The 16,316-nt window shown below is 43.3% G+C and overlaps 1 protein-coding gene and 1 long non-coding RNA gene across 3 annotated transcripts in view; one reads left to right on the top strand and one right to left on the bottom strand.

Annotated features, from left to right (window-relative positions):
- PRICKLE2 (prickle planar cell polarity protein 2) overlaps nucleotides 1-16,316 on the top strand; it is a 342,796-nt gene that overhangs the window by 76,317 nt on the left and 250,163 nt on the right. The gene's annotated exons all lie outside the window — the stretch shown is intronic.
- LOC113881030 lies at nucleotides 9,457-14,528 on the bottom strand. Its single transcript, XR_003507910.1, has 3 exons — nucleotides 13,691-14,528; nucleotides 9,622-9,849; nucleotides 9,457-9,537 (listed from the first exon to the last, which is right to left on the bottom strand). It is a non-coding gene; the product is annotated as an uncharacterized LOC113881030 (long non-coding RNA).

Genomic DNA, 16,316 nt, shown 5'->3' with positions numbered 1-16,316 from the left:
TAATTCTCTTTCTCTTTAGTAAATAATTTCATTTGTACTATTGTTTAGAGTCCATGTGTAAGTGATATTGTACAATATTTATCTTTCCCTGACTTACTTCACTTAGTATAATAATCTCTAGGTCTCTCTAGGCTGCTGCAAATGGTATTATTTCCTCCTTCTCATGGCTGAGTAGTATTCCATTGTGTATGTATACCACATCACCTTTATCCATCCATCTCCTGATGGGCAGTTAGTATTTATTTTAAAGTTGAGGAAATGTAATAATAATAATTTACTCAATCCTTTTCATATCCCAGATGCTATTCAAACAGTCTTGTTTGAATGCATTTGCTAATAACTTATTTGCTCCAGGAGAGGATAAGTAACTTGCTCATTGTCATACAACCCATCAGCACAGAGCTGAGAATTAAACCCCTTCCAGTCTGCCTGACTGCCAGTGGCGGTTAACTTGATTGCTAGATTTGATTGCTTTCCCTAAAGGCTGATGCTTGGTCAGCTCCCTAAGTATCCAGGTGCAGAGGATACAAGGGAGATTTTTTTGTTTGTTTCATTTCAGTCTCAGCCAAGCGTCTACCATACTGGCAGGTGACATCTAGGAACAGAGGGACTGTAGCAGCTTGGTGATTGCTGGCCCCTGATCCTGTGCTTGCCTGTCTTTTTATGATGCAGTGCCTGTAAGGTAGGGTATGCTTAGTCAGTGTTTTGTGACATTAGGTTTATGAATTAAAAATATCAAATAGAATAAATAGGCTTTTGTTAATAATGTTCACACCAAAGGGAAGAAAAGTGCCTGTTGATTTTCATGCCAGACAAGAGTGGACCCTTCAAGGCAAATCAGCTTAGAATCAGTTGTCCTAAAGCTTGTGCAGTTCATCCCAGCCATGCAGGGAAAAACAGTTCCTTCTTGCTTATCATTCACAGTGAAGATGCTTACTTTGAGGGGTGCTGGTGTTGCTAGACAGATTTTGTAAATGTTAGCCCATTTATGCTAGCCTTAAATGCTAGTCTCTAATTGAATCTTGAATGTTGAGCTTTGGGTTCTTTATTCTGTTGGCTTGGAAACCCCCACATTTTTGTGACTTTTCAGAGTCCAAGTATTCATTCTGTGCCTAGCTAATTTCCCTGAAACAGAAATGTTTCCAAAGGATTAATGCCCAGCTCTGTCGCAAAGTGGTCCTTTCCTCCTCATGCCAGCAACCTCCTCCATGCCCAGTTGTCATGTTTCATGAGAAGCTTCGCGCTCAGTGGGCATTTCAGCATGTGTGTGCCAGCGTCTTGCAGCAGCATTTTCCATGCCTCCTGAGAAACAGATTAGGGGAAGTGATGGATGCTGAAATTGGTTTTGACAGATCTCTAATCTTCTTTCTAACTGAAAGCTGTTATTGGAGGGGGGTTCCTAGGGGTGCTTCTTGCACAAATTCCATTTCCATCCCTCTCGGAGCTCTTGTAGCTTCCTCATCCCACCAGCATCTGTGGACTCTGGGTGCTAAGGAGTGAGGGGAAGGACAGCAGAGGGCGAGCGGTCCAGCAGTAATTGTGTTCTCACTGTGGAGGAAGAGACCGGTCTTTCTTCTCTAGGTGGGAATGGATTCTTTGGCATTAATGTTCACTTATTAGTCTTAGGTCAGCAGTAAGAAGATAGGTAAAGTGGGGGAAAAGGATTAAAGGGTGGGGACAGACCTGTTCTCTTTTATACAGATGATGACTGTTTGCTTTCAAAGTGCCTTCCAGATGGGCCAAAGGATATGAACAGAAAGTGTAGAGAAGCTGAATGCATGTGGCAGATGGGGATGTTAGAAGTTCAGCTCAGCAGCAATAAGCAGTAGAAAGTAAAACAAAAATGAGACAGCATTTTACCTATTAAATAACAAAGCTCCATTTTTTTTGAATTGTCAGTGATAATACTTAATGTTGAAGGATGCTGGGTGATAGGCATATACTGCTGTTGGGAATACACATTGGTTCAAAATCTCTGGCAAGATATTATAAGCCTGAAAAATATTCATGCACTGTAACTCAGTGATGAAATTTCCAGGAATTTTACTAAGCAAATAATAATTTTTTTTAAAAGGAAGTGTATCACTTGGGTATTCATAAAACGTTTTTTTTTCATAATTGCAAATTAGAAATAAATATCTAGCAGTAAGGTTATAGAACATTCTAGCAATAGCTGGAATATTATTGAATGTTATTGAATATTATGGAATGTGTTGAAACAGTATATCCATTAAAACTGTTAACTAAAGTTTTTATGATATGGAAAATGCATATGATATATTGGTAAGTAAAAGTTGTCTAGTGGTTTTTTCTTTTTTTCAAATAATACATACATGTAAGAAAAAAGACAAGGGATTTACATCAAAATGTTAATGATTATCATGTCTTGGTGGTATAATTTTCTTTACCTTATTTAAAAAAATTCTGTATATACTTCACTTATTTAATTCTGCTCTGTTCAGCATTCATTTAACCAGTGAATATTAAGTGCCAATTATATATCAGCACTGACTTTTTAAAGCAGTATTTGTCTTAGGAGCGTTTTTATTTTTACATGTGCATCAGTTGATGACAGTATTGAGAGCTGCTTTCTCAGGGCTGTCAGTGGAGTGTGAGTTTTTACAGATGAGGACTAATGAGCCCTCCTGTGCTTCCCACTGTATGAGCCTGCTGGTCAGGAGGAGAAACATGGAGAGGTCCTCCTCCTCCTCCTTCTGTCCTTATTTCATGGTCTCATGAACACTGTGGATTCATGATACTTGGAAAAGGATAATAGGAAAGTGCTAGAGGTGCCATGAACTTACCAAGGGAAATCCACAAACAATGGATATTAAAAATGCAGGAGCTATAAAGAATGACTTTTCTATTTTGGGAGCAGGATATTTATTTTTAAAATAAGGAAGAAAAGATGGGAAAGAGGAAGGGAGGGTGGAGGGAGAGATGGAAGGAGTTCCCCAAAATGCCATCACAATAAATAATAACATTTAAATATTTGTTTAAATGTTTGTAAAATGTTTTAATTTGTAAAACATTTGTTATATGTTTCTTTGGATATGCCAATGCTCTTTCATTGTATAAGTTAGGGCTTTCCTGTTTTAAAACAAAATTACTCCAAATGCATATGAATTATATTATCATTGATTTTGTTTATGAAATGATGGTACTCCAAGTCTCAACTGTTTGAGTCAAATATCTTCACCTCTAGCAAGGAGCCTGTCTCTCCAGCACAGTCCTCAGTGTTTGGTAGGCACAGCTTAGATAACCTTCATCATGATATCTGACATATTGGGGTCATGGTCCCATCATTTTGGTCAACTGAGTAGTTACCTATATGGATGAACAGCTTTTGGTAGTTGACTGTCCAGTTATTACATCTGTCTAGTGTTTGCAGAAAGCAGGCACATCTCTAGAGATTTGAGTATAAATTCTGAAATTAGACCATTGGGGGCCACATGCCAGCTCTGTATATTTGCCACATGACCTCGGCAAGCTCAGCTCTCTGGATCTCAGTTTCTACATCAGTAAAACGGGAAAAACAATTTCTGTCTTAAGGGATTGTTATAAAGATAGAATAAGTTTTTGTTGTGGACTTTATTATTTGCACAAGTATTGCCTCTCCTGGACCCCCAGAAGAATTTATCTGTTTGTTCTGTTGATTTCAAGCATGACCATGTAATATGTTTTGGCCAGTGAATTTTGAGTGGAAGGACACATGTTGCTTCCTGGCCTGGTTTGCCATGTTCTCCTTTCCCTCTCCCTTAAGACTGATAGTGCTCTTGGTAGAAGCTGCTCTATCAGCCCCGATTCAGGAGTGGGAAACAATGGGGCAGAGCTACAGCCAATGACCATGCTGCATGAGGGGTACTCCCTGTGTGTGATCATAAGCATGGGGCTTCTCAGATCGCTCGCTACTGTGGCATGACTTCTCCTAACTGTACTAATATGTGAATTAAATTTTCAGCTCTCAAGTTGGTGCCTGTCACGTGTGTAATGTTCAACCAGCATTAGCTTGTGTAGTTATGTGTCTCCACATTTCATATTTTTTCATTTGTTGGCCCCAATATTTGGCTACTTTTAAAAAATCTCTTCGATCTTTTGCTGTCCATTAAGACATGAAAATGTCACTGACTTTGGCCGGTTTGTTCCTATAGTTCAAGAGTAGAACAGCAAAGGGATTACGAGGGAAGATGTATTTAGGAGAGAAGCCGATATAACAGTATTTTTGATCAGGGGTCAAGACCAGTGACTTAAGGACCAAATCTGGTCCAGTGCCTAGTTTTGTAACAACTGTTAGCTAAGAATGGTTTTTATATTTGTTAATAGCTGGAGAAAACAAAAACAAAGAAAATGTTTTCTGACAGCTGAAAATTATGTGAAATTGAAATTTCAGTACCCATAAACTTGTTCTAACAGAGCCGTACCTTTCATGTAAGTATTATCTGTGGCTGCTTGCCCAGGTTGCCTTAATAATTGGTCCCGGTGTCCTAATCTCTGCATATCATAGGATTACTTTAAATATCTAAAGAACCTATATGTATAGCAACATATTGAAAAGAACAAAAGTCAGTGATGTACTCTTAAATGAGGAAAACCTGTATTACAGAGGGTGTCATTTAAACCTCTTTTTTTGTTTTAAGGTGTTCCTGAAAAAATTATTAGAAATACATATAGACTAAAATCTTAAGAGGAGTGGCCAGGCAGTGGGCTTTTGCCTAATTTTTGTGTTACAAGAATCTGTGCCTTTTGATATTTTCTTTCTGTTTAAGGCATTGAGTATGTAATTTGAGAAGTTATTTCAAAAGAATAAAATAAAAGTATACTGTAAGTTAAAGGGAGCAATAACTCATTTCACAATGTTTGGGGCCTCTCAGGCCCTCATCCTGGGTTGTGCTGAAAAGACAGAAAAGGTTCTGTGCCAGAGAGTGTCTCCTTCCAACCCCATCAACCCCATTCCATTGTTTTATGGGCCATCTGGAAACAGAAACATCCTGTTCTTTCCATACTTTTTCAGTCTTGGCATCTGAACCTGGCATCACCTATGTGCTTTGGAAATTGTACTTTGAATTTGAGAGTTTCCTAGAACCCCATGGAACTCCCAGATGCTCTAGGACCTATGTACTCAGCTGTGACTGGAAGACACCAGTTCCAACTTGTGCAAGTGCTCCAAGGACAGTTCTGCATTTTAAGAGTGCCCTTCTGTGACTCAGGGCCAGGACTGCCAAGTCCTTGTAACCTCAGGCTTGAGCGTCAGATGTTCATCTGTAGAGGTGTCACTGGCGCAGCTGAAGAGGGGTGGTGGTGTGGGCTCTTTTGGCAGAGCAGACTTCCTCACTGGTGGACACACCTGAACTGGGAGAAGGGGTGCTGGTCATCTGAGCCATCTGTCTCGGCCGTGGACTCCTCACTCCCAGGCAGGCAGCCTCCTCAGTGTCCAGGAACCACCCTTGGTATAAGTGATGTGACTCTGGAGCCTCCTTCGACGAGTGTGCTTACACAATTCCTTCTTTGTTCTCCAGGGCCTGGGCAGACCAAATGCTCTCCAGAAGGCATCTCAGCAGGTGTCTTGGGATGTGTGTGCTTTATTTAGGCTTCCTCATCCTATAGCACTTACTGGACAGGCTAGATCAAAAAGGCGGCAGCCCTCCTTCCTCCAAAAAAAAGAATGTGGGAACAGAGTATGTTGTTCAAGTCCATTAGAGGGAAACTGATTCACCACTGTGCATCCTTAGATTATACTGTACTTTTGTTCCCAGGATAAAAGACAGGCAGAGGCGATATAACTCAATGGTTAAACAGTTTGATGAGGGTCAAGTGCACCTGCATTCAGGTCCAGGTGCTGATGTAAGCTGCCCAAGTGCCCTTGGACCTGTGCCTTAACCTTGGTAAATTTTGCTTTCCCCATTGCTAGAAAGAAGATGCAGAAAAAGCACCTACTTCCTGGCATTAAAAGCAATAACTGGGGTGTCATGTGAGGCATAGTGTGATGTGTGGTGCACAGGAAGTACTCAGGGAGTTCAGTTGTTTATCTTTTTAGACTTTCTTGACACATTTAGCCCTTGGAGCAGGTGCAAAGGACCTGTTGTATCTGTGATCCATGTGAGGATTTTTTCGCTAAGCTTAAGAAACGTAGTAGCCAAAGTCGAATTTGGGAACAATTTGCATCTTTTAAAATTTCTGTTTATTCTTAAAATCTTTTTCAAGTTCAAAACTTCCTGCCATTCTCGTCTTCCACCAAGAGAATAATACCAGTAATCGTCACAATAATGGCAACAACAAATGCTCAAACCCGTCATTGTGTAAGTATTTTGCTCCGTTCATCCTTATAATAAACCGTATGAAGTTCAAGCTATTATCATCCCCATTTTTCAGGTCAGGAAAATGAGGCACAAAGAGTTTTTTAAGTAAGTCACCCAAGGTTATGCAAGTAATAAATGGTGGAGCTGGGATTCAGTTGCAGACCATCTGGTTGTGGACCACTGGCTCTTCATGGCACCTTAGGAAGAATTTTCCACATAGCAATGCTCGTTATTTTCATACTTGAATCTAGCCTGTTCCTTTAAGAAGAACTAGACAGTGAATAGTTGAGCACATTCAAAGCAAGGTTTCATTCTGGCCTTGGAAGGAAATGAATCATACTTACTCTTCGAACAGTTTTGAAAAGAACTTTCACTAGATCTATGACATGTCAAACAAACTGAATCAGATTTTTCCTTTTGTATGAAGGTAAACTCTAGGTAGCTCAGATTGATGATCAAACGAGTTATTAAGTTGAAAAGTATAAACATTTTTCTGCACCTAAATCTTTTTTGCTTTCATTTGTCAATCTGTCAGGAGTGGAGGATTCTACTGGAGAATTCTGCAAGGCCGAGTTTGTCAACCATAGCACTATTGACATTTTGGGTCACAAAATTCTGTATTGTGTAGCCTGCCCTGTGCATTGCGGGATGTTTAGCAGCATCCCTGGCTTCTATATCACCCTCTAAATTTATTTCATTTTTTGACTGCACCACGTAGCATATGGGATCTCAGTTCCCCAACCAGGAATCGAACCACAGCCCTTACATTGGAAGCCCAGAGTCTTAACCACTGGACCACTAGGCAAGTCCCCTAGAGGACCCTCTAGATGCCAGTAGAGCCCCCCTGTCCCCAGTGGCACAACCAAAAATGTCTCTAGACATCCCATTCCTAATGTCCCTGGGGAGCAGAATTGCCCCCCTGGCGGAGAACTGTGGCTCCAAATTCCCACTAGATCTGTCTTGGAATTCGAGTTCTGTCATGTGCTCTCTCAGTAGGTTAATGTGTGACCGTGTCTTAAAAGCCTTCCCATCTTTGATTCTCTCATCTATGCAGAAGGGCATGTAGATCCCCTCCTATACGATGACTGGGAGTATAAAATGAGAAAACCTAATTAAATTATACTGAATGATTAATATGTATGCTTTTTTTTGGACTCTTCTTTTCCTTCCAAGCTCTAAAATTCAACGATTCTAATCATAAATATAGTTTTTAGTTTCCCTCCAGATGCTAACATATGTATGTGATAAATCAATTTATATTTCTCTGGAAGACAACTCTTGGGAATGAAAGTTGAGAACAATTTCTTTTCTTTTTCCTTTTTCCCCCTTGTTTTGCCGAATTTATATATTCTAACACAAAAAAATTTTTTTTAATTTTTATTCCATGTGAAGAATTGTTCAGAGAAGATCAAGGCCATCTCTTTTGAATATCCACTAACAGTTGAAAAGGAGATGAGTTGAATTAACAGCTCTAGGGATTTCTATTAGCTAAGACAGGGAACTTTCAGACCAAGATCTCGGACAGTGAAAGTTCATCACCAGAGCAGGGGCTAGAATTGCCTTTCTTGAGACGAGCGAAACCTAGAAAGTTGCTGATCCGGAACGCTCTGAAGCTGCCTTGTAAATGTGGGAAACAGTCTTCGCCTTGCAGGTTTGCCCTTGACTATGCTGCAGGCTCTGCTTCTGTTCTGAGCTCCCGAGAGAGATTCTGGAACAATTCACCGAGTGTTTCATCTTTCTTCCCCATGGTTCAGGCCCCTTCCTTCCCAACCCTCTCTCACCACGCAGCCAACAGACAGACTCAAGAAACAGTTGGCTGAACTTTAGCACTTAAGACCTTGATGAAGGCAAAAACAAAAACAGGGGATAATTAGTCCCAGTTTGTCAGCAATTAATTGTACTTTGAATGTAATTTTTTATTTTTGGAGGCTTAGGCGAACAGAATGCCGTGGTTCTATGGTTCTTAAGCAGCCAGAGCATGCCTGAGGTACCCCTGCACTGAGTCATCTGTACAGCTTCTTCAAAAGATGGATACTTGGACCCTATCTCTGGGCTGTAAGTCAGGAGGGTTGAGAGGTGCCAGACGAATGTATTGAATACACATACGCACCATGCTCCTCATAATTATTTAATTGTTGAAAGCATGAGCTTTGGATCTTGGACATTTCATATCTGTGTTTCTTCTCATTTGTAAAGTGGGAATAATGATAGCTTCCAACCACATGGGCTTGTTGAGAGGATGGCGAAGACGATTTAAACCAAGTGCTTAGCGGAGCCCAGCAGAGATGAGGCCTCCGTTTGCGTTAGCTGGTGGTGGTGCTGCTCGGATCGTCGTCATCACCTCTCCTGCCCTGGAAGTCTTGGGCTGCTCTCAATTCCTCTCTTTGTGTATTTCCTTCCTAATTATCAAAACCACTTGCCAAATCCTGACAAGTCCAGGTCCTCTTGAGGCTGTTTGTAGCCTTTCCCTACCCCCTTTTTTCTACTTTTCTCCTCTGCTTCATGCCTTGCCAGGACTGCAGGCAGCCTCTTCACTGATCTTCCTGCCTTCCTGTTTGTTCTTTAAGGTGCAGCCAGAGTGATCTTTCAAGTGGGATATCCTTCCCTGGCTTCTCACCCTCCATTGCATTTAGAATAAAAACAAATTTTGCCCTCAGTTTACGCAGCCTGCCTGCTCTGATCACCAGGCATCGCCTCATGCCACTTTCTTCCTTGTCTGCCATGTGTGAAGCACCATGATCTCTGACTACATTCAGCTGGACTTGTGCCAAGTTCTTTTCTACCTCAGGAGCTTTGCACAGGCTCCTCCTGAAGCTCCTGATGACTGTCCACATAGCTGCCTCCTTCTCACTTAAGCTCTCAGCCGTCATTGTCTCTTTAGCTAGGTTTTATCTGACCACACCCATTCAACATCTGTCTCTTACTCCCCATTATTTCAACCTCAGGCTACCGTCTGTTCTCTTAGCATGAGGCACTCTGTCATTATTTTGTTTATTTGTTGTATTTTCTCATACCCTTTCACTGTAATGTGAGAACCATAGGGGAACCACCTATGTTTTTTTTAAAGTCACCAGCCGGTCTCTGGAACCTCATTCAGTGCTCATCCCACAGAGGATGCTCAGAAAATATTAGTGAGATGAAAGAATGAATAAATTCAAAGTGAATGACTTTGCTTGTTTATTCATTCATATATCCACAGACGTGTGTTGAGTAGCTCCTGGAGACAGGACGAGCTGGATATCTGAAAAAAAGAAGAGATAGAGGGGTGTAATCTACAACCCATGGGAATGTTTTGATTTTTCCAGAGCCCTTGGACTGATTTTACTTTTTGAGCATAGCAAGTTGTGTAATTATATGATTTTTCCTTTTCCACATCAGCTGCTGCAGATTTGGAGCCAAATTTGTGGCCCATACGTCTTCTTGGTATGCAGTTTCGCCTCATTCTTGGATCCACTTCACATCCCTGTCCTCATTTTTCTTTTCCTTTTGTTCCTACTTTTAATTTATGCTGTCTTGTATTTGATGTATCCTCATAAGCTGCCTTAACTTCTCCCTGTAACAAGACAAAGTAGACATCCATCAATCTATACAAATTTGACGAGAAGCGCTTTATGAGAGGGATAAATAAAGTGCTTCTGGCGTTAGAGAGGCGGATATTTCCCAGGGGACATCTGTAAGCTCCAGGGAGTGGGGAGCGGGAGGTGAGCGCCTTCTCCAGGAGAGACTGAACATGCCGTAGGCACAGGAAATGTGACTGCAGTGGAGATTAGTAAAGGGAGGATTTAATTCAGGTAACTGGTTATTTTGCCTGTTCTGGCTGCACACTGGAGCTCTGGACCTCATACTGTTTTTTCTCATTATCTTGCTTCTTTAGAAGTACCATATAATTTTCAAAATAATCAGGAGGAGGCACCCACTCTCCTCTCCCTCTGAAGGTTCAGACACGTTTTCTCATAACTGTCTCATCGATTCTCAGCCGATCTGTGTGATTTGGGAGCACAGGAGCTTGCTGCTTCTCCTTTTTTGTTCACTATAGTGTTTGTTTACAGGGCGTCCTCCTGCAGATCTGGATAGTGAAGAGAATCAGACATCTTTGGGGTTCTGGGGGACTTTTATGTACAATGGGGTGAGCTCACCCTTCCTGTGGTTCCACCTTCCTGGCCTACTCCATACATGGAGCCTGAATCTCTGGTCCAGACCTCTCCCAGGACCCCAACTTGTGTATTCAGAGCTCCTCTCTGTGTCTCTCTCTCTTCTTGGATGATTGGTAGATGTCAGAAGCTTGATGTGTCCAAAATTGGATTCCTGGTCTCTCCCTACCCCCACCCCCCGATTCCAGCTTCATCTTTTGCCACCTCCGTGGATGATAGTTCCATTCATCTGACTTTTCAGGCCAAAAGCTTTGAGGTCACCTTGGACTCTTCTCTTACTCTGGCATCTCTCACTCAGTCCAGCAGGAAGCACTGGGGTCCTGCCTTCACAGTAGCAGCGTATGTGAGTCACCCAGTTGTGTCCAACTGTTTGCAACCCCATGGACTGTAGCCCACCGGGCTCCTCTGTCCATAGAATTCTCCCGGCAGGAATACTGGAGTGGGTTGCCGTTCCGTTCTCCAGGGGATCTTCCCAGCCCAGAGATAGAGCCTGGGTCTCCTGCATTGCAGGCAGATTCTTTACCATTGGAGCCATCAGGAAGCCCCCACAGTAGGCAGACTTTGATCTTTTCCCACCACTACACCATGATTCCCTAATTCTGGTCACTCTCATCTGTTACCTGAATCCCAGTAATAGCATCATTTCCATCCCAGCCTCCAGCAGTCTTTGGAAAACCTTCCAGATGGGCTCCCCACACCCATTATTTCATCATGCTCAGTCTAAAACCCAAAGGTCTTCAGTGGACTCATGTCACCACGTGATCAACAGACCCTTGTCCCTACCATTAATTCCTCTCGGTCCTTATGAGTCTCATAAACCCCTACACTCTCTCAGGCTCACAGCTTCAGCCACATTGGGCTGTTTCTGTTCCTTGAAGAAGCCTTGCCTGCTCCTGCCTCAGGACCTTTGCATCACATGTCCCTTTTGCCTGGCATGCCTTTACCTGCCTAAAGTCTTTGGTCTCCTTGGGCAATCTGTTTCAGATGCCTACATTCCTCTCTGGGATTCCCCATCTCTCTAGCACACTGTTTTTCTTCTATGCAAAACACTTACCTGTTTTTCTGTTTTGAAATGTTATTTATTTATTTATTTTTACCTGTGCTGAGTGTTCGTTGCCACGCAGGCTTTTTTCTAGATGTGGCAAGTGCGGACTACTCTTTAGTTGTGGTGCACGGGTTTCTCACTGCAAGGGCTTCTCTTATTTGGGACGTGGGCTGTAGGGCACATGGTCTTCCATAGTTGTAGCACCTGGGGTCAGTAGTTGCAGCTCCCAGGCTCCTGAGCACAGCCTCCGTAGTTGTGGCACATGGGCTTAGTTGTTCTTCAGCCTGTGGGATCGTCCCAGGCCAGGAATCGAACCCATGTCTCTGCATTGGCAGGCAGATCTTCACCACTGAGCCACCAGGAAAGCCCCACTTAACCACTTTATAACACAATGGTTTTTTTTTTTTTTTTGACTGCACTGGGTCTTAGTTGCAACATGAGGGATCTTTAGTCTTCATTTAGGAATATTTAGTAGCAGCATGTGAACTCTTACTTGTGGCATGTGGGATCTAGTTCCCTAATGAGGGATCATACTTGAGCCTCCTGCATTGGGAGTGCAGAATCTTAGCCACTGGATCACCAGGGAAGTCCCAATGCTTTAGTTTTTTTTTTTTTTGATCTGTCTATCCTTCTCCCTTTTCATACTGACAAAGGTCTGTCTAGTCAAAGCTATGGTTTTTCCAGTAGTCATGTATGAATGTGAGAGTTGGACCCTAAAGAAAGCTGAGTGCCAAACAATTGATACTTTTGAACTGTGGTCTTGGAGAGGACTCTTGAGAGTCCCTTGGTGTGCAAGGAGATCAAACCAGTCTATCCTAAAGGAAATCAGTCCTGAATATTCGTTGGAAGGGCTGATGCTGAAGCTCCAATACTTTGGCCACCTGATGCAAAGAACTGACTCATTTGCAAAGACCCTGATGCTGGGAAAGATTGAAGGCAAGAGGAGAAGGGAACGACAGAGGATGAGATGGTTGGATGGCATTACTGACTCAATGGACATGAGTTTGAGCAAGCTCTGGGAGTTGGTGAAGGACAGGGAAGCCTGGTGTGCTGCAGTCCATGGGGTCACAAAGAGTCAGACATGACTGAGTGACTGAACTGAACTGATCCCTCTCCTGCCCTGCAGTAAATGTAAGGCTGAGGATATTTGTCTTATTCTCTAATCCCAGGGCTCTAGGACGGTGCCTGACACATTGCTGATTCTTCATCATCATTGTTGAATTAGTGAATAAAGCCCTGTCTCTTCTCCAGTCGGTGTGCTCCTCATCCCTTACGGTCATTTGATCTGGTACACTGTCCTAGTTTAGGAGCCCATCAAGAAAGTGTTAATTACATTGATAAGGCTGGGGCAGATTCTTCCAGAATAAATTATGACATACCGGCACCCTCCACGTGAACCTTGCTCAATTCCTCTGTAACCCTCTCTTCGGGAGCCTCCTGGATCCATCTGGAAACCATTCCAGTAAACATCCATCCTGTATAATAGATCACTATTTTCCTTGTGCATATGACTCTGGCTCCCCAGAGCCTGCAGTCAGCATGGAGATGAATTTCTTATCTCCGTGGCTTCATTAAGAGTGTACATATTTGGTTGCCAGTGCTACGCTTCTCCACAGTGCAGTTTGTTGCAACAAAAGAAAGCGTTTGCCAAATGATTTGTCAGCATATGCTATAAAGCCACACAGGAACTCTTTATGTAACTGGAAAGTACTGATCCCAATTAGTGACAAATTAAAGACCGAGAAGGAAAAAAATGATGTTGCTTTCTTCAGAGGAACCTAGAGGGTTGGTGTGAATGTATACGGGTGGGGTGGGAAGGAAGAGGAGTAGAGAGGCAGAGAGCAGGGCAGGAGCAGACTGTGGGTGATGGAATCTAGTTCAGGGCCCCAGGAGACAGAGTTTAGCATCATGGGGCCCAGTTATCTACTCAACTCCCGTATTCTTCAAGGTGATAACCTTTCCAGGCCAGCTAGTCTCATGCCTCAAGTTCTTGGAAAGAGAGACATTCATAGAGGCTTTCTGAAACAGCAGGGACCGGAGCTGACTTCCCAAGGACTGGGAGTCGTGCTGTGGTGCCAGGCGGAGCCCCTGGGTGGCTTGGTGAGCTGGGATGGTGCAGCTCAGGGAAGGAGCTGAAGTTGGCAGCCCCGTGCGAACTCAGCCGCTTGCAATCCTGGCTGCCTTTGAAAGTGACTCACCTCCACATCAGGGGAGCACATTAGACAAGTCTGGCTTCTTCTCCACGAATAAATATTTGACCTCTTGATGTTCTCCAGGCGTCTTCCTAATTAGGAAACTCAGACAGCTCTCTAAGAACAAAACCAAACATGGCTTCCCAGGGCAGGGCAGGGCCGGGCCTCCTTCCCCTGCCTTAAGACCTCGAGCCCGCAGCACCCGGGTCAGTCTCTGAGACTTGCTTCCTGTGATAGAGTGTGTAAGTGGCATTTTTGGTTTGTTTCCATTAGAAGAAAAGAACTTCCCTTATCAAAACCAAATGTTTATCTAGTAAGAGACTTGCTTCATCTCACATTCTTTTTGGCAACGTCAGCAAGCGAATGTCAGCACTAGGAGGATAGACAAATATGTGTGCTCAGCTGGTTGGGTAGACGATGGTTTGAATTGAGACTGCCCCGCAAAGGACCCGTTGCTCTGATCGCCTGCATGCCTGGGGATGGGGAGGACCGTGGAAAATCCTCCTGGTTTATGCTGAAGCTCTTTCTGTGGTAATGTTCCTTAGAATGTTTTTTAAACTGAGTGAATTCAAGAATTTACAATTGTTAGATCAGGGCAGGGTTTTAAACTTTTATGATGTAGCCGCGAGGCTCTCAGACTAAACGGACACCAAATATACTCAGGGCGCGGGGCGTGGTTTGGGGGTCCAGACTCCTTTACTTCAAGGCGTTGTTCTTAAGCTCAGTTTTCTCTGACTGAAAGCTAGTCTTCCCTCTACCCGCCCCACCTCTCCCACCAACTCCTACCCTCATCAGCAGGAAGATATTGTACATTAAGAAAATATTTCTTGGGAAATGAAGAAAGGGAATTGGGAGCTGGGCTGCAAACTTCCAAATGGTTCTTGAGTCGAGTGATTTTTGCCTTGCTGCCTGGTTGCCAGAGCGACTTCACCCACAGCCCCCCTTACAACACTTATCCTAGAGTTAGTCCAAGTTGAGGATACAAAAGACAGTCTCCGGCCACACAGTCAGTGGACAAGCTCTCCTGCACGTTGTTTAATGATCAGCCCAGATGTCTGTCCTGCGTGTCGGATAAGACAGTCCCAGCAGAGGCGGGATGAGAAACAGGCACATCTCCACAGTTCACAGTGTCGTATCTCTCTTCGGCTAGCATCTGATTACAGCCATGTATATTATTTAAAAGGTGCTTAAAAAAAAAAAAAAAAAAACCTGACCACAGGGGAAAATCAAATGGCTTTCTCTTCCTGCTCTCTGTGGATGATGTTTTAATCACGGTGCACATAAAGATGTGGTGTTTGCTGGTGGAATTTGTCAAAACTAATAAGGCAGTTTTCTATCCTGTGGCAGCCCCGCTTAAGTAGCTAGTGTCGTTACTCAGGACAGCCCCCGGTGTGCTCTGCGTTTCTAGAGTGTGCTATTCTTACTGGTCTCTCTCCTTCAAGACCTACTTGGAAAGAACCACGTCACTGTGTTCGTCACTTTCATGCAAGTCCTGCCAATGTATGTGGACCTGCGTGTTTCAGGGGTGAAAATTACGACTGTTTAGATAGTTAGGTTCATTAATATAGAAGGGGTTTTTAAATACCAGTAGCTCAGGGCACATGGGGCTTGAGAGTCTGAGGTCCAGAGCTGGGTGAGAGGTAGGTAGCACCTCCTTGGAACTGCTGTGGTCCTAAAAGCCCAGACTAGTTAGTACATTCAGAAGATGCTCAGCCAGGACTGGGGTGACTTGCAGGGTGGAAGATATGCCCAACCATGAGACCACAGTCCACAATAGGCTTCAGACTAACACGTTCCCCAAGTGACATTTGACCCACAGTGGCATAGCAAAACTCTAAAGCAGGGGTCAGCAATTTACAACTCAAGGCTGGCTCATTGCATACTTTTGTAAATAAAGTTGTATTGAGACATAGTTATGAGGTTTATCCTCGGTGGCTGCTTTCCCTCTGCAGTGGCAGAGGTAAGTAGCTAGGAGAGAGACCACACACCTGCAAAGGTGAAAATACCAACTTGTGGGTCCTTTACAGAAAGAGTTTGCCAGCCTTTGATGGATTTTCAACTTAGAGGCCCCAGTTTTCCAAGGGTATGCATTCATGGCCTTCCGTTGAATGAATCCCCTGAAATAACATGCAGAACATTTCACGTGTGCACGCGTGTGTGTCCCAAATAGGAATTTCTGGAGAAAGAGTGCATAGGTTATAATAGTTTTGGCAAGGTGTCTATGATCCTAAAATAAAGGTCATTAGCTTGATAGGCAAATTTTACCCCATTTATAAGCTTGTCTTCTCCTTTTCCATGACTTCTATCTCTGTCCTAAGCCCTCTAGGATCCTGCTAAGTAACTGGTGTGAAAGGTAAATTATATGTGGAGTATGAGTGTCTAACAGGAATGTGTTTTCCTCCATGAGAATAGTTTTGTTTTAATCAGAGCCTTCCTTCCATGCCAGAATCTAATGGTCATGTCAAGGGGGCAACATTAGAAACAGAATGAAAGATGGGGTTGGGGAGGAGTGGCCAGGAAGGTGTTGGCTGGAGGCAAGTAGAGTTGGACTATAAAGAAAGCTGAGCACAGAAGAATTGATGCTTTTGAACTGTGGTGTTGGAGGAGACTCTTGAGAGTCCCTTGGACTGCA

Source organism: Bos indicus x Bos taurus, chromosome 22 (assembly GCF_003369695.1).
Source record: "Bos indicus x Bos taurus breed Angus x Brahman F1 hybrid chromosome 22, Bos_hybrid_MaternalHap_v2.0, whole genome shotgun sequence".
In the NCBI taxonomy this organism is placed as follows: Eukaryota; Metazoa; Chordata; class Mammalia; order Artiodactyla; family Bovidae; genus Bos; species Bos indicus x Bos taurus.
The sequence above is the reverse complement of the archived record's forward strand: the minus strand, read 5'-3'. Positions and strand labels throughout refer to the sequence as shown.